General features: G+C 42.2%; 1 protein-coding gene across 1 annotated transcript in view; it reads right to left on the reverse strand.

The window, feature by feature from the left end:
- The window catches only part of LOC144988975 (NACHT, LRR and PYD domains-containing protein 3-like), a 73516-nt gene extending 66493 nt beyond the window's left edge, over positions 1–7023 (reverse strand). Inside the window, exon 1 of the mRNA XM_078940486.1 lies at positions 5112–7023. The gene's annotated coding sequence lies outside the window, so the exon portion shown is untranslated. The remainder of the gene's footprint in view (positions 1–5111) is intronic.
- Between the last annotated feature and the right edge of the window lie 11573 nt (positions 7024–18596).

The raw sequence follows: 18596 nt of genomic DNA on the forward strand, positions 1-18596 counted from the left end.
GAAGGAGGAGGTTTGGAGAGCGGCCAAGAAGAACGGGTTTCTCCAAGCCAAAGGCCTGCGCTTCAACGAGGACCTAACAAAGGAGGACAGGGAGAATCGGCAGAAGCTGTGGCCGAAAATCAAGAAAGCACGCGAGGAGGGAAAGGCGGCTTACTTCGTGGGAGGCCGTGGATTTATTAATGGGTCAGAAGTTCAGCCATGAAAATAGAAAAGGAAAAATAAATAAATACGAGACTTTTTTTGATTTTTTTTTTTCTTTTTTTCTTTGTTTTCCCAACCATGTGAGGAGTCCAGTTTGTTCTCCTCTGCATTCTCAGGAACTTTCCCCCCTCTCGAATCCCTTTTCAATTCTATATCTGAGTTGGGTTTTTTTTGGGGGGTGGGGTGCAAAGGGAGGGGGAAAGGGGGCAGAAAGGGAAGGAGGGTAGAGGTTAAAAAGAAAAAAAAAAGTACTCTTTTCCGTACTAAAGCTGCTAAGATTTTATTTTGGTGCTGTTCTCGATATTGCACTGTTTGTTAAATAACTTTATAGTTTTTATAAAACAAAATCTTTTTTCTGTGTGTTGTTTATTGTTCTAGTTAATCTGTTTACTCTATCTTTTGTTTCTCTTAATGCCAGGGGGCTACGCAACAATGTTAAACGCAAAGCTTTATTTCTTTTTGCTAAGCAGTTTCATTCAGATCTCTGTTTTTTACAGGAGTCTCATTCAATATCTGATGATGCCAAATTCTGGAAGTGTCAATGGGGTAATTCTTTATGGTTTTCACACGGTACAGAGCGATCGGCCGGGGTAACAACTCTAAAAAATAGGTTTAGTGGGGATATTTTACTTACTGAAAGTGATCCATCAGGTCATTATATTTGCCAAATACTACAATGTGATGATAATATTGTTATTTCAGCCAATATTTATGGATACAACACTGTCAAAGAAAATGAACAACTTCTTTTCTCTATAGAAAACATATTGTTGAAATGGTTAGAAAAATTTCCAAATGCTATCATACTGTTGGGGGGTGACTTCAATAATGTCCCAGATAATAATGCAGATAGGTGGCCTCCTCGTGGGCCGGATGGAAGCAACACCAAGCTAAAGAATTTTATGGAGAAATTTGACCTCCATGATATATGGAGAAGGAAAAACCCTGATGTCAAATGCTTTACATGGAGTAACAAAACGGGTACAAGTCAGTCCAGAATTGACTTTTGGTTGATCTCAAAAAGTGTTGCCATAGATCAGATTGATGTAAACATTAGCCCCACCCCTCTTACAGACCACAAAGCCATAGTTATTAAGATAAAGTTTACCACCTCTAAGTCTTATGCCACTCATTCAGCTTATTGGAAACTTAATAGCTCTATTTTACTAGATGACTCTGTTAAAAAACAAATCAAAAGAGAAATAGCACATTTTTGGTCTAAAGCTAATATAGAAAAGAAATATGGTGTATACTGGGAGCTTTTTAAATTTGAAATAAGTAAATATCTCAGAAAAGTAAGTAGTGATAAAGCTAAAAGTAGAAGAGCACATGAAGCTAATGTCATTTCAAAAATAACTCACTTGTGTCAAAATGCAGCTGACACACTATCAGATGAAGATAAACTTCAACTCTCTAACCTTCAAACTGAATTGGATCATTTATATCTTCAAAAAGCCAAAGGAGCTTTTGTGAGATCTCGATCAAGATGGCTTGAAAATGGTGAACAAAATTCACATTACTTCTTTAATCTGGAGAGACACCATTCTAAAGGTAGTAGCATTCACAAAATTAATATAGATGGAACTATTTCAGAAGACCATAAAGTCATTTCTAACTATTGTTGTGATTTTTACCAGAAACTTTATAGCTCTAAATTTTGTCAAGTTTCAACAGATGCCTTCATAGATTCGTTAACAGTCAAAACCATCACTGAAAGTGAAAAGGAGCAATGTGAAAGCATGATTACACTTGAGGAAGTACAAAAGGCCATAGAACAACTTAAATCCAATAAATCACCAGGGACAGATGGGCTGACTTCAGAGTTTTATAAATGTTTTGCTGAGGATCTGTCTCCCTTTTTACATCAAATGTTTTTAGAAAGTATAGATAAAGAACTTCTTCCTACGACATTGACTCAAGGCTTGATGACATTAATTCCGAAATCTGGAAAAGACCCATTGTTCTTAGATAACTGGCGTCCAATATCGCTACTAAACAATGATTATAAGATCTTCGCAACAATCTTGGCTAAGAGACTAAAATTGACACTGGACTCAGTAATTGATGAGACCCAGTCTGGCTTTATGTCAGGAAGACATATAATGAATAATATCAGGCTAGTTTTGGACATTCTTGATCATCCAGACATTATAAATGGTAACGGTTTTATTTCATTTTTGGATTTTTACAAAGCATTTGATACCGTAGAACATAAATTCATTTTGCATTGTCTTAAAAAATTTGGTTTTGGAGAATACTTTTATTCAGCTATTGTTACATTATACAAAAACTGTAACAGCTCTATTAAATTAGCAGGTGGCACCTCTCCCAGATTTAATCTAGAGAGAGGAATTAGGCAAGGTTGTCCTGTTTCTCCGTATCTTTTCCTTTTAGTTTCTCAACTGTTAACAGATCACATTAAATCCAGTGCAGTTGAAGGCATCAATCTCATTGACAAAGAACTAATTATTACTCAACTTGCAGATGACACTACACTTTTTCTAAAAAATGAAAAGCAAATTCCTGTTGCTTTTGACGTTATTGGGACATTTTCAAAGGCGGCCGGTCTTTTTCTGAATGTGAATAAATGTGAATTAATGTCAATTAAAGAATGTGCTGCTACTACTTTGTATAATCTTCCAGTTAAATCTGAAGTGAAATATTTAGGTATTTTAATAACAAAAGACCAACATGCAAGAAGCTCCCTAAATTTTAACCCAATAATAGAAAAAACTCAAAGGAAATTGAATCAGTGGCTCTCCAGAGATTTATCTTTGAGAGGAAGGATTTTACTCAGCAAAGCAGAAGGTATTTCCCGCTTAACATACGCAGCTTTGGCTTTACATGTTGATGATAAAATTATCAAAGAAATTGACAAAATGCTTTTTAATTTCATCTGGAAAAATAGAACCCATTACTTAAAAAAAAATGTTCTCATGAACTCCTATGACAAAGGTGGCCTCAATTTTCTCGATTTTTCTACCTTGAATAACACATTTAAAATTAATTGGCTGAAACAACTTTTTAGGAATCCCAGCTCCATTTGGAACACTATACCTCTTCATCTTTTATCTAAAGTTGGTGGTGTTGATTTCTTTCTCATGTGTAATTATGATGTATGTAAAATCCCACTAAAATTATCTGCATTTTACCGCCAAGCCTTCATTTCATGGTCCCTTGTATACAAACACAACTTTTCACCTCACAAATATTCTATCTGGAATAACAGGGACATTTTATATAAACGTAAATCACTCTTCATAGAACATTGGTTTCGAAATAAGATTATTTTTGTGTATCAATTATTTAACAACCAGGGCTTACTTTTAACTTATGAGGAATTTCTATCTAAATTTAACTTCCCTGTTCCCCCTTTAGAATATGCTAGAGTGTTTGGAGCTGTTCCCTCTGGTGTCTGCATGCTGTTGAAATTCCAACACAGAGTTAATATTGAGGAGCCTTTTCTACTCTCTCCCATAAATACTCCTGTGGGGAAAATATGTCTGACCGGTTATCCCAGGAAAAACAACAAAGCAATACGAACATTATTTCAAATGAACGTTGTTTCACTACCTCGTAGCATGTCTTATTGGAACATGTTTGTTGAAGACATCGCATGGAAGGAGGTTTGGCAAATACCCAATAAATTTTTAATCACTAATAAGGTTAAAGAAGTTTCTTTTAAGCTTATCCATAGAATTTACCCAGCTAAAATGTTTATTCAAAACAGATTTAAATTAAACATTGACACACTCTGTAGTTTTGGTTGTAATTCCCCTGAAACAGTTATCCATCTTTTTTGGCATTGTCCCAAAGTGAAGGTATTTTGGCAGAAGATATGTGATTTTATTAATGATAAAATTCATTCTTGTTTTGTCTTATCTTGGAAAGATGTTTTGTTGGGTCTAATATCAAACAATATGCAAAAGGACTCTGCTTTTCTTTTAAATCTTTTACTAATTTTGGCTAAATTCCATGTTCATAAATGTAAATTTTCTGGTAGAAAACCTTGTTTCACTGTATTCCTTTCTGAATTAAATCAGTATATCAACAGTATTCGAAATTCTGATAAGCAAAAAGCAATCAGAACATTGTCTGTATGTGATAGTTTCAGTATTTTCTCGTAGAGTTTAACCCCCTGGCTTATTTCTCTCTATTCTTGTTCTTCTGTTTGTTACAGTTGTGTATTTGATATTTGCAGTTGTGTTTTTATTGCATACCTAAAAGTACATCTTTGTAAATTGACATAATGTGCAATAAAGTTTATTTAAAAAAAAAAAAAAAAAAAAAAAAAAAACAACAAACTTCCTGTTTCTACACTTCAGGAAGCATCAAGAAAAACAGACAGAAATCAAAGAATGAGGAGAAAATACAGAAAGAAAGACAGGAATTCTTCCTCTCAAAGCTCCAGAGACTTTCTCATGACCTTTGACCTTCACAAAGGTTTGGATGGAGGAGAACAGGAAGGTTTGGAGTCAGAACTGAAACCTTTGACCTCCAGAGCTTCATGATGTTTGTGTTTCTGACAGAAACTCTTTCTTCTGTCTGGTTCTGGAAAGTTCTGACAGGAAGCAGCAGTCAGCTGATCTGAACCTCTTTGATGAGTCAGCATTTTCACTTCTGTAAACATCAACAGTTTATTCTGTGAAAATCTACAGTAAAAATATTAATTTGTCTCCATTTTCTCCATAAATCAGTGAAACAGAAACTGATCAATGAGTGAGAATTGATCCTCAGTTGTTGATCAGTAATGAGATCAAATCTTTAAACAGCAGAGATGAGAGTTTGTAGAGAAAGAAGAAGATCTTCTCTAAACATTCAGAGACAAACAGACAAGTTAGTGAAGACAAAGTTCAACAAAGAATGAAAGTAGATTTTCCATAAAGGTCTTTAGAGTCGTCTTTTCTCACCGTGTGAAGCAGCTGCAGCTCAGATCAGAGATTCTGCTTCTTCCTCTTCTGCTTTGCTTTAAGAACTCATCACTTCCTCATATTGTGTTGATTCTGCTGAGTCTTGTTTGTCGTCACTGTTTAGGTTTGTGTCTTCAGATCAGCTGTTCAGAGAAATGGAAAGAAAATCTCCTTTTCTTCTGGTCTCTTTCTTTTCAATCAGGCTTTTGCTTTGGACCAATCAGCTTCAGCCTTTCTCCTGAATGCTTCTGCAGGATTTGATCACATGACCTCTGACCCGGTGGCTCCTCTTCCTCACACTGAGCTGCTGTTTGTGAGGAAGATGCAGAGAAGATGAAGATTCATGTTAATCTTTCCTCTTTAGTCTGCACATCTCAGCTCCTGGTCTCGGTTCTTGATCAAACAGGTTCTGGATCCAAACAGGTTCTGGATCCAAACAGGTTCTGGATCCAAACAGGATCTGGATCCAAACAGTTTCTGGATCTAAACAGGTTCTGGTTTCAAACTTTTCTCTGAACCAAAACAAAGTGAATTCACAAAAACTCTGATCCAATCATTTCATCTGAATTGAAGGTGTAGATGATTTCCCAGAAAGCAGAAGATTCTGGGTCTGAAGGTTCTGACCAATCAGAAAGAAGCAGATCAGAACCTGCAGAAGGTTGGAGAACAAACAAGCACGCTTGGAGGCGGAGCTTCATCTGTGATGAAGAGGAGGGTCCTCACAGAGGAGATGACAGAGCAACATTCCAGTGACAGAAAACAGTTTGCTTTCCTTCAGCTGCAGATGCTGTTTCTCACAGGGTTCCTGTTGGAACCTGGAGCTCCTCCTGCTGTGGAACAGCCTCCTCCTCCTCCTCCTTAGTGGGCGTGGCCTCACATGTTCCTGAAATAGCTTTGTCATGCATTCTGCTGGCTGAAACATAGAGGACACCGCTCAGAGGACAGCCCTGCTTCACTCCTCTCTCCCCTTCAGAGCTCTCCGTTACAGTTTTTCTCATTCGCTTTAGTACAATTCTCAGACTCATTCATTCATTTTTTCATTCATTTTCATTCATTCAAAAAAAAAACAATTCTAAGATCGGAATGAAATTCCCAAAACTTTTTTTCAATCTTCACATCATGATGTCACTTGTGTTCATCATATAAGCAGTTTCTCACTTCTTTGAACAAGTTGCAATTGCTTTGGTACATCCATGCAAATGATTGTGTACAATTCTCTGCTCTTTGCTACATTATCAATTGTTTATGTCATGTTGATCAAAATGTATCATATAGTTCACTGTGCAATAGTCTTTTTAGTTCATCGTATAAGTCATTAATTGCAAAATGGTTGACCAAGTTGTCATAATGTGACAAACATATTTCTATACATCTCCATTATATGTTTTTGTCTTGAATTGGTAAATTGCTCTCAGGTGACTTGACTTCCTCTAACAAAGGTGCATCTCATTGACAATGAATGGGCAAGTCTATACTGTATATGGCAGAAGCACAACAATGTTCTATGTCTGACAAGGGAAGGACAAGGAATTGGACGGGGTCAACAGCCAGAGAGAAGAAGAAGAGGAAGAGGAGTGAGGCTGCGTGGTGGAGGAGTTAGGGGGCAAAACCGAGGAAGAGGCCGAAGACATGTACGTGTTCCTGATGAGATAAGAGCCACACTTGTAGACCATGTTGTCAACCATGGGCTCACAATGGTTGAGGCTGGTAGAAGGGTGCAGCCAAATTTTGGGAGAATAACTGTGTCCTCACTGCGACAGACTGGCGACCTGTCCAGGGTGCCCCCTGCCTTCGCCCATAAGTGGCCGGGATAGGCTCCAGCAGCCCAGTGACCCCGAAAGGGAAAAACGGAATAGAAAATGAATGAATGAACTGTGTCTCAATCATTCAGACCTTTCGTCGAGAGAACAGGTATGTAATCTAAAATATGAACTGTTCTGTGATGCTTCATAAAATATAGTATTTTTACAATATGTAAAGCTTTTTGCAATATTCAGTAAGTACTGTAAGTACTGTTGGACAGAATATTGTCCTATCGTTTTTCCCTTTGTGTTACTGTTTGCAGTGGGTTTTTTCTATGTTGGTATGACATGGTCTGTCTACAAATTACAATATGAACAATAAAAGTGTAAATCTGGTCCAGTCTCTTGCAATCAAACAAAAAAGCTGTAACTTCCATTTTACAATAATTGTCATCCAAACTTTAGCCATAGTTTACGTCAGAACCTCCCTCTAATGTACACAGTTATATTGACAACATGACTAAGTCATTTGACTGTCTTGTTCGTAGACAATGACACAAGGACTTGACATTCTGATGGCACTGACATGTTCAATGACATAAAGACTTAGTTTGGAGAGATGAACTAAAGATTTGGAGCAAGTTAGAGGCTTTTGCAAGAAATCCATAGTGTTTTGCTGTTTGTACAAAGTGTTTTGAGAAATGCACACACATATTTGCAAACTTCAATTCTGAGAATTGTACTAAAGCCACTGAGAAAAACTGTGAATAGTCACCCTTCACGCACACCCTGGATTGAACGTGCATGTGTGTGAGCGTGTGCATGAAGGTCTGTGATTGCAGCCACAGATTCTCTGCAGACAGAATCAATCTTCTTCATCTGAGCAGAACATCCTTCACTTTCAAAGCTGCTTCTTTCACTTCTCTCTAAGGTCAAAGGTTGATGATGACAAAATGGCGCTGCAGGAGCAGCAGCTAGTTACAGCAGCTCTCTCTTTTCTTCTCTTTTCTATTGTTTTCTGAGACACAGCAAGATGGCTGCCGCCGCTACGTCTGCGTCCGCCTCCACTGCCGTGACTGCACCAACAAACCCTGACACACAGATCACTAACCTCAAAAAGGACATCCAGAAACTCTCTGAGTTGAGGTCAAAGAATGATCTGTTGAACTCTTTGCTGGACTTGGCCCATCAACAGTCCATGCATATTGCTTCCCTGAAAGCGGCTATGGAAGACACGGTTCACTGGGATCCTGACATCTCGCCGCGGCCTTCCTCGAGCTCCACACCAAAACCGCTTTGGTCTGAGGTGGTGTGCCGCAGGAAAAGACCCCTGGACCGTGATGGGCTCCTTCTCTCCAACCGCTATGATGTTCTGTCGGCTCCAACATCTGACGACGTTCTTCTGGAAGCTGAAAACCATCGCCCTGTCGCTGCTTCTCGGCCCGAGAAAAAAAAGCCGCCCGCCATCTGCCTCTGAAGGTTCATCGTCCGCCAAACGCCGACAGCTACTGAGGGACGCAGTGAGTAGACGCCCTGACAGCCGCCGCCGCCCGAACGTATCCCACGTCCTCGTGGGATCAGTAAGCAATGCGGGTTCTCCATCTGCGGTCGCGACCGGGGCGTCAGGTTCAAAGTCCGCTGCGTCTCCCCCCGCGGCAGGTGTCGCGGTGACCGCCGCCACCTCTCTTCTTCCTGGCGGCTCGCCCCCCTCATCGGCCGCTTCCCCGGCTCGCGCAACAGGTGTAACGCCAACTCCCGCTTGCTCTCCTGCAGCGACGGGCCCGCTCACTTCGGCGGCAAGATCTCGCGGCCGCGGGGACCCCCCTGGCTCCTTCGTTGTGGGAACCTCTATGGTCAGGCATGTTCGTGTTGACGGGAGCCGAACCTTCTGTCACCCAGGCGTCCTCGTACGAGACATCACCAACTCTGCCCACCAGCTCTCCCTTCGTAACCCCTCCACACACACAATAATAGTCCACGCAGGAGTGAATGACCTAAAGCTTCAGCAATCTGAGACCCTCAAGAAGGACTTCATCACTCTCATCCACTCCATCAACCAGCTGGACAAACAGTGCATCATCTCCGGTCCGCTTCCATCTCCCCGCTTTGGAGACATTAAATTCAGCCGTCTGCGACAACTTCACATCTGGCTTAAAGGACACTGCCTTTCTAATAATATTCCATATGTTGATAATTTCACCACCTTCTTCAATAGACCAAATCTCTTTAAACCAGAGGGCATCCATCCAAACCAAACAGGATCTTAACTTCTGTCCATGAACATTGAACTCACACTCCGCTCTGTTAAACTGCTCTCTGACTGACTGGACCACTGGCATCCATCCTCAGTTAAAACCACGGTTATCACACAACAAATTCCAGTTCACATAACAAGCAGATCTCACAAACATCCCCAGATGAGATCCACCAGATCCACAATTAGATATCTTCATCACATTCACACATTACCGGACAAAAAAGATAAATCAATCCATCTGCACACACACACTGTTTTAAACTTTGCTGTTTTAAACATTCGCTCTCTTTTAAACAAATCTTTTATCGTGAATGAGCTCATTTTAGACAACAATTTAGATTGCCTTCTTTTAACAGAGACCTGGCTGGGTACTGATGCTCCTGTTGTTCTCACTGAAGCTTCCCCACTAAATTTTAACTTTTTATTTTCTACCAGGGGAGATAAAAAAGGCGGTGGCACTGCATCGATTGCTCGTGGCTCATTTGCAACCAAAACAATCACGCTACATAGCTACTCCTCATTTGAGCATCATGCATTTTCTTTTAACAGTCCATCTATCTTATGTGTTACTGTTTACAGACCACCAAAGCCTCCCTCCTGTTTTATTCAAGAATTTTCTGAATTTTTATCAGTAATACACTCCAAATATAGTAGAGTTTTAATAACTGGTGATTTTAACCTACATGTTGATAAAGATAGTGATGCTCATGCAAAGGAGTTTCTTAACCTCTTGCATTGTATGGATTTCACACAGCATGTCACACAGCCTACTCACAGCAGGGGGCGCACTCTAGACCTGGTGATAACCTATGGGCTGTCCTGCAGTGTGTCCTCTGTTGTTGACATGGCTGTGTCAGATCACTATTGCATATTTTTTAATATCACCAGTTTTACTCGACAGGAAGCTCCAGCGAGAACTGTGAGGAAACGATACATAACTCCTGATGTGGCTGCAAATTTTGTCAATATTTTACATCAAACTACCGCTCATACTTTACCTGCATCATGTGATTTTATGGTTGAACATTTTAACAACAAACTACAGTCAGCCATTGATGCTGTAGCTCCACTTAAAACGAAAACGTTGAAAACTAAAGCTACAGCACCATGGAAGAACGAACCAATCAGAGCCTTGAAACGCGAATGCAGGAGAGCGGAGAGGAAGTGGAGAAAAACGAAGTTAACTGTACATTGCGAAATTTTTAAAGAACAGCAAATGAGGTACAGTCATGCAATAAAAAAAGCCAGAACCCTCCACTTCTCAAACTTAATTTTACAAAACAAAAATGATCCTAGAGTTCTCTTTAAAACAATAGACAGTTTAACTAAAAGAGACTCTCAAAGGTCCTCCATAGCAGCCTCAGATGCTGTATGTGAGAGTTTTGGAGACCACTTCAGGAGTAAAATCAATGCTATTAGATCTACTCTTTTAATTCAAAAAGGTGTTGCTTTTAATGAATCTATAGCATTGCATTTATCAGAGGAAACACTGGAAAGTTTTGTCCTGGTTGATGCTGTGGGACTTGGTCAGGTTTTCTCCCAGTTAAAGCCAACCACCTGCCTTTTAGACCCAATCCCCACATCGTTGTTGAAAACATTTTATGACTTCTTTGAGTTTGAGCTTTTAAATATAGTAAATTACTCTCTTCAGACAGGTGTCTTCCCTGCTGCCTTTAAAACGGCAGTGGTGAGGCCTCTTCTGAAAAAGAGTAATTTAGATCCAAACAACTATAACAATTATCGTCCAGTATCCAACTTACCATTTTTAAGTAAAATGATTGAAAAAACTGTTTTAATCCAATTTAATGAGTTTTTAAATAGAAATAACATATTTGAAAAATATCAATCTGGTTTTAGGACGAACCACAGCACAGAGACGGCCCTTGTTAAAATAGTAAATGATATTAGATGTAACCTGGATTGTCAGAGACTCTCAGTTCTGGTACTACTGGATCTCAGTGCTGCTTTCGACACTGTAGATCACAGTATTTTACTCAACAGACTGAGAGGTTTGGGCATCTCTGGTACCGTACTAAAGTGGTTTTATTCCTATCTCACAGATCGAAGTTTTTACGTAAGTATGGATACTTGCTCCTCAAGGGTCTTCGACATCAACTGTGGGGTCCCCCAAGGTTCAATTTTAGGCCCACTACTTTTTAATCTATATATGTTGCCACTGGGGGACGTCATCAGGAGGCATGGCGTTTGTTTCCACAGCTATGCTGATGACACTCAACTCTACATCGCTGTGTCTCCTGATGATGAAGAGTCGGTCAACACACTCTTAAAATGCATTTTAGACATTGAGTCATGGATGGCGGAGAACTTTCTACAGCTAAACCAGGACAAAACAGAGGTTTTAGTGATCGGTTCTGAAGACAAGAGAGAGATAGTTTTATCTAAACTAAAGAATTACAAAACTTCTCAGTGTGTGAGAAACCTGGGTGTCATTTTTGACTCTGAGTTGAATTTTATCCCACAAATTAAAAACATCACAAAAACAGGATTTTATCATCTAAAAAATATAGCCAGAGTCCGCCCATTTCTCTCTCTTGCCAGTACAGAGGTGCTAATGCATGCTTTTATTACCAGCAGATTGGATTATTGTAATGCCCTGCTCTCTGGTCTTCCTAGAACAAGAATAGCAAATCTTAAACTACTGCAAAATTCAGCAGCACGCGTTCTGACGAGGACCAGGGGGCGGGAACACATTACACCGATTTTAAGATCGCTGCATTGGCTCCCTGTGCAATTCAGGATTGATTTTAAAGTTCTTTTATTGGTTTACAAATGTTTTTATGGTCTCGGGCCTTCATATTTATCTGACATGATTTTAAAGTATGAGCCCTCGCGGACCCTGAGGTCCTCTGATACAGGCCTTTTGGTTATCCCAAAAGTTAGAACAAAAACGTACGGCGAGGCCTCATTTAGTTCTTACGGAACTTGCCTGTGGAACAGCCTCCCAGAGAGCCTCAGGGCTGCAGAGACAGTTCATGTTTTTAAAGGAAGGCTTAAGACCTACCTTTTTAATTTAGCTTTTAGTTGAATTTTAAGATTTTTTATTTTTTATTTTATTTATTATTATTTTTATTATTATTATTATTATTATTATTATTATTTTTAATTTATTATTATTATTATTATTATTTTTAATTTATTATTATTATTATTATTTTTAAATATTTTAATTAATTTATTTTTCTTTTAACTAGTTTTTATATGTGTATGTAAATACATTTATTTATTTATTCTATTAATTTTTAAGACGCTCTTACTATTTCATATGCCTATTAAGGTTTATGTAATTATTTGTTTTTTGTCCATGTTTTATATATATTTTAATTTTATTCCTTTTACATTTTATTACACTCCAGTGTTTCCCTCTGAGGGATCCTCCACATCAGTGACTGACCCTTCTCAGTGAGCGGGGTCGCTGCAGAGGGATCTCCTGGGGGGGGGGGGGGGGGGGTTGTCGCACGGTTTGTCTTGTCATCTTGATTTTAAATTTTATTGTATTTTATGCACAGCACTTTGAGTGACATCTGTTGTCGAAAAAGTGCTATATAAATAAAGGTTGATTTGATTTGATTTGATTTATGTGTGTGTGTTAGCCTAGAAGTGCTACTGGCAGCTCATATGGTAAAAATGTGTAAACATGGACAAAAAAAATGGCTAAATTTAAATTAGCCATTTTATAACATATTTCATTTTGCTTTAAAAATCAGTTCATTATTTTAAAACAGAATTTTAAAATATTCATTTTAATCATGTTGAATGTTATTATAATTGTATGTCTTTTTTTCAGAAACTCTGATTTCTAAATCAATATTTTCCAAAGTAGCTTTGTTTTTATTTCACTTTGCTGTTTTTCACAATGACTTATTCATGTCATGAAGAGTTTTTCCAGCAGAATGAGTGTCTGTCAATCAGTGAAAGTGGGTGGGATCTAAACATTGGCTGATCCCTGGTAATCGACTCGTGTTCCTAGATACCTGCTCTGTGGTGTTCCAGTCAGAGAGATGACATATTTCAGCGATATCTGCACAGCTTTGCTGACATTAGAGTATCACATAGAGACAAACAATCTGTCTGCTGCAGAAGATGTAATCATGGACCACTCTGTTTTTTTAATTTGAGGGTTCATGTGTCAAATTAACACAGAACTGACCCTAAAACCGCCCAAAGCCATTTTTACCTGCAACACCACCACTTCTGGTAACACTGTCGATGTGCTGATGTGCATACTCCCCCTAGTGTTGAGGGGGTGTGCATTGCAGCGTCACGTTTGCTGAAGTGACTTCAATCGATGTAGTTAGGGTGCTGCTGCTTATTCAAGAGGTTTTTATTGCCATATTCTGTGTAGCTACACAGAGTAGGAATTTGTTTCGGTGCAAATGTGCAACATAAAACAGAAGAACAGTAAGCAACAAAATTTTACACAATGGACAGAACAAAAATATAAATAGAGTCAGTAGTGTCAAAAGAGTTTCAAAACAGTGCAAACTGAGAATGTTCAAGGTGCAGGTAGTGGGCTGGTGACTGATTGGACATTGAAGTGAAATTTAGGGGGGGGGGGGGTTACAGGGTGTTTAAGAGTCTGACTGCAGAGGGAAAGAAACTGTTCTTGTGTCTGGAGGTTCTGGTCCAGATGGACCTTGGCCTCCTGCCTGAAGGGAGTAGTTTCAGTAGGTCATGTCCAGGGTGAGAAGGGTCGGCAGCTATCCGGCCTGCACGTCCCCGGGTTCTGGAGACATATAGTTCATGGACAGATGGAAGGCTGCAGCCGATCACCTTCTCTGCTGAGCGCACAATATGCTGTAGCCTGTTAATGTCCCTGGTTGTGGCACTAGTGTACCACACGGTGATGGAGGAGGTGAGGATGGACTCAATGATGGTCATGTAGCACTGCACCATCATCTGGGGCGGCAGCCGGGCTTTCTTCAACTGCCGCAGGAAGTTCATTCTCTGCTGGGCCTTTTTGAGGAGAGAGCAGATGGATGGCTCCCACTTGAGGTCCTGCGTGATGGTGGTACCGAGGAAACAGACAGAGTCCACAATGGTGATGGGAGAGTCAGTCAGGATGAGAGGGGGTGAGGGGGCTGTGACTTTCCTGAAGTCCAACATCATCTCCACTGTCTTCTGAGTGTTCAGCTCCAGGTTGTTGATGCTGCACCACGACACCAGCCGGTCCACCTCCCTCCTATAGGCAGACTCATCATTAGAGATGAGCCCGATGAGGGTGGTGTCATCTGCAAACTTGGTCAGTTTGACAGAGTCTGAGTAAAGGAGTAGCCAATCACAAAAATGTCTCTGCCTTGTCTGGTTTGCAATCATTGGTCTTGTTGTTACACTTCAGTTACAGGGACACCGTGACTGGTCGAAATGCATCTTGGGTATGCGTGATGCATGACGGGATATTGTTCACAGCCAGTCCGGTAGGTGAAGCAGCCAGCCTAATCTTATGATATTTTTTCTGATTTTCATCGAGACAATAATAGATTGATCCTTCTTGCTTTTATTTTTACCCCTCTTGAATGCTCACAGAGACACGGAAGTAGCGGCAGAAAGCGGCTTTTGCAGCAAGATGGACGGAGAGAGTACCAGGATGTGAATGAACGTGATTACCGATCCTTTTGTGCTTTTTAAAATAAGTAAATCTGATCTCTAAACATCCTCCGTGTCTTGAATGTAATGTAATGAGACACACACAGACAGAAATGTGAAGATATCTGCTGTAAATCCAACTATTACTCACATCCGTGTCTATGAATAACAGGAAAAATGATCCGCTAGGAGTTAGCATGTAGCCCAATAGCCTTCGAATGTAAAGCGACTGCTAAAGAGTATGTTAATAAAAAACAAGTCCTGAGTATTATTATTCCTATTCGACCCTAAACTACAATATCAGCTGGCTGTCTGTCTACTGGCCAGCCAGCAGCCCGAATGCCGGCATGACAAGCAAAAGAGCTCCGCGGTGGAGCTCTGTCTGGTGAGTCATATGGCAAAGCAGCAAGCCGAGGTATCAGAAATCTTATGATATTTTTTCTTATATTCAATAATAAATTGATCATTCTTGTTTTTCTTTTTCCTTTCTTGAATGAATGTGGGTCACAGAGACATGGAAGTTACAGCTGAAAGAGTCTTTTGCGGTCGGACAGAGAGCATATTTATGTTTATGAATGACTTATGACGTGAATAAATATTCCGTTCACACGAATTAATTATTTCGTTCGCACAAATGAATCATTTCGAGGGAACAGAATATTATCTTGTGGGAACAGAATATTATCTTGTGGCAAAAAGATATTAATCTGTGAGAACGAGATGTATTTTAGTTTTTTAATGTCAGGACATGAAATTATATTGTCCTGACATTATATTATATTGAAATTTCATTTTCAAAAAGTTTTTTAGTTAATGTGTAGCAAAATTCAGTTAGAAATGTCTAATTTGAAAATTATAATGGATTAACAGAAATGCTTTTTCATTTTCACAATGTAACTGCATCAAATGACTCAAACTTAAATTGAAAGACCAATCCTTCAAAATACTTTTTCATTTTCTACTTAAAAACTGCTTATTCTGTGTTATAAATAAAACCAAAAGGCAAAGAGGGGATTTATGTTTTCACATCCACCCTGCGAATAGTGTTGCAAAACTCAATTCCAGTTAGCATTTCAAGGGGGGATGAGGGGTGATGATGTCAGTGAGTGTTAGTCCAACCAGCAAACGCCAAAAGTTTAGCATGATGAAATCTGTTAGCGTTGTTCATGGGGCTGTAGCTGTCCTGGAACAGCAAAATCAGCAGGAACCTGCAGGAGACGATCTTCTAAATGTGCTTTTATTACTGTTATGATTATTATTATTAAGGGCCTGCTCGCTCATGATTTTTAAATCCGTACGGCCAGTGCTTTTTTTTGTTTTTTTTTTTTTTTTTTTTTTTAACTTGTCCTGTCCAACAGCTAGGCAAACAGATGAGAGCTGAGGGCCTCTTGTGTTGGACATATTTTATTTTAACAAGAGGGGTTATTCATCTTCAGACAAACCAAAGGTATGTCTGAATAAACCCCTTTTGTAATTGAGGCCAAACTTTATTAATTTCAATCATGTTTGAAAATCTTTGGTGTTGGACCGGACGGAAAAGGAAAGAGGGGAAGAAGAGAGAGGGACGTTAGAGAGAGGGGGGGGGGTAGGAGGGTGATAATAGGAGGGGAAGGGGGGTAAGACCATGAAGCAGCATAGAGCAGACAGGTTTACTGGTTGTTTATCATTACGGTACGGTTCAAATGTAGTACAAAAAGGGCGGGGCCTGTTCACACACACTCAAATATTATCAACACACCTGCTAGCCGCAAAAATGTCCACATGTCAACATGCACACAAAACAGATAGTGTTCACGAACGCATACCTATGCCTTTAAACCAACTAGTGTGAAATCTTTCATTCATTCAATCATGCAAACTATTAGTGCAAAGGTGAGCTAACCCCTGTGCTCAGGTGAGTGTTTATGTTCTTCTAAAATGGATGGTGGAATGTGAAAAGAAGGAGGAGGAGCGCCCAGCCACCCCCACACCCATACCCCCGCCGCAGCAGCAGCGGCAGCCGGAATTCCCCCAACGCCACACGGGAACAGGCAGGGAACAACCGCCCCCCGGGCGACCAAGACCGCCACCCAGGCCAGGGCCAGCAGGACCGCCGCGAGGCCCCCAGAGCCAGAGAGCAGGGAGGCGCAGAGGGAAAGAGAGCGCCGCCCCAGCCCAGCCAGGAAAGCAGCCCCCCGCCGCGCCGGAAGAGCCCAACGCAGGGCCCCACCGGAGAGGGACGCCCACAGCCCCAAACGAGCACCCCACCACCACCCAGGAGTTCCGGGCATCCCCTCGCCCCGACCCCAGGTACGAGCCAGGACCCCCCAAGGGAGACCCGCTCCGCACTCCAGGCAGCCACCCACCCGGCCCACGGTTGGTCCAGGTAGGAGCAAGGCAGGGGCCCGCCGCCCCCGCCCAGGAGGGGGGAACCCCGGGGAAAAAAGGGCGGCCCACAAGGGATGTTATAAATATGGCCCGACCAGGCTCGGCCATGTTGGAAGTTTGGCGGGGCCCAGCGCCCAGGGGCAAGGACCAGGACCCACCCCCAGGGACACGAACACCCCCGGCTCAGGTGTAATATGAACCCCCCCACCGTGCGGAGAGAGCACCGCCGGGCCCAGGGAGCCGGCACCCAAGGGACACGGCCGCCATCGCCAAGGGGCCCGCACCCCCCACCAGGGAAGGGGTAGGGGACAGATGGACCCAGGTCCCACCTTCCTTGTAAGATGTGTGTGCGTGTATGGGTGTTTGAGAGGGTGTTTGTGTGCATGTGTGTGTGTTTATGTTTGAATGTATATATTGAAAGGGGAGGGGTGTGTGTACTAAGGGGGGTGCAGTTAAAATTGGCGAGTAGGGCACTAAGGGGACATCTCCTGATTACTCACAGTGATGTCCCCTCACCCTCCACACCAAGGGGCCCTAAATGTCTAAGGTGCGGTTAAAATTGGCGGGTAGGGTGCCAGGAGGACATCTGCTGCTTGCTTGCAGTGATATCCAAGCACCCCCCCTACCAAGGACCCTACATGTCTAAGGTGCAAATAAAACCGAAAGAGGGGGGGCCCACTCCATACGGCAACCATAGGATGGCAACCCCCAAGTAGCCCCCCCCAAGGCGCATCGCAGGCTAGACCCCCCACCCCCTCACCCTAATATGAGGTTATATAAGGAAGGGGGTAAGTTGGGGACAGCTGGTAGACTGTCCCCCGGTGGTCAAACAGCCGTCCCCCAGCCCACCCCCAGCAAAGGGGCCAGGGCCACCCAGCCCAGGGGCCCACCCCCGGAGGCGCCGACACCCCAGGCCCAGCACCACCCACCCCACACAGAGAGAGAGGAGCCAGAAAGCGTCGCCCCCCCCCCCCCGGAGCAAGCCCAGGCCCCCACCCCCAGACGCCGGCCCTAGAAGAGCTCTGGTCAGGCCTCGACGGGACCGAGGAGGCCAACCGGCCGAGGCAACCACTGATTGCCTCAGCGGAGACCCCGACCCGGTAGCCCCCCCGACCCGTACTAATAATGGGCCCCCCCTCCCCCCCAGAACGCCCCCCCACAGGACAGGGCCGACAAGCCCCCCACCCCACCCCACCCCAGACCCCGCAGCCGAAGCGGGTGACACCCAGAGCGACCGGGGGCCCCGAGAGGGTTGTCCCGTCCCGTCCCAGAGCCAGGGAAGGGCCGATCCCAGCCCCAGCTGGATGGGCAGATGGGCAGCCCATCCGGCGCCGCTTCTTTCTTGGCTGCAAGAAGGGTTAGCATTAAGCTAATACGTGCTAAAAACATTAGCCGTGGAGGAACACATCTTCGATTCAAATCCAAAAATGCTGACAATGAGTCTCTGTCCCAATATTTGTGGACCTGACTTGCATTATGGGACAAGTGTGATGCATGATGGGATACATAGCATGT

The sequence above is a fragment of the Oryzias latipes genome, chromosome 2 (genome assembly GCF_053564925.1).
Source record: "Oryzias latipes strain Hd-rR chromosome 2, Olatipes_Hd-rR_3.1".
NCBI lineage: Eukaryota > Metazoa > Chordata > Actinopteri > Beloniformes > Adrianichthyidae > Oryzias > Oryzias latipes.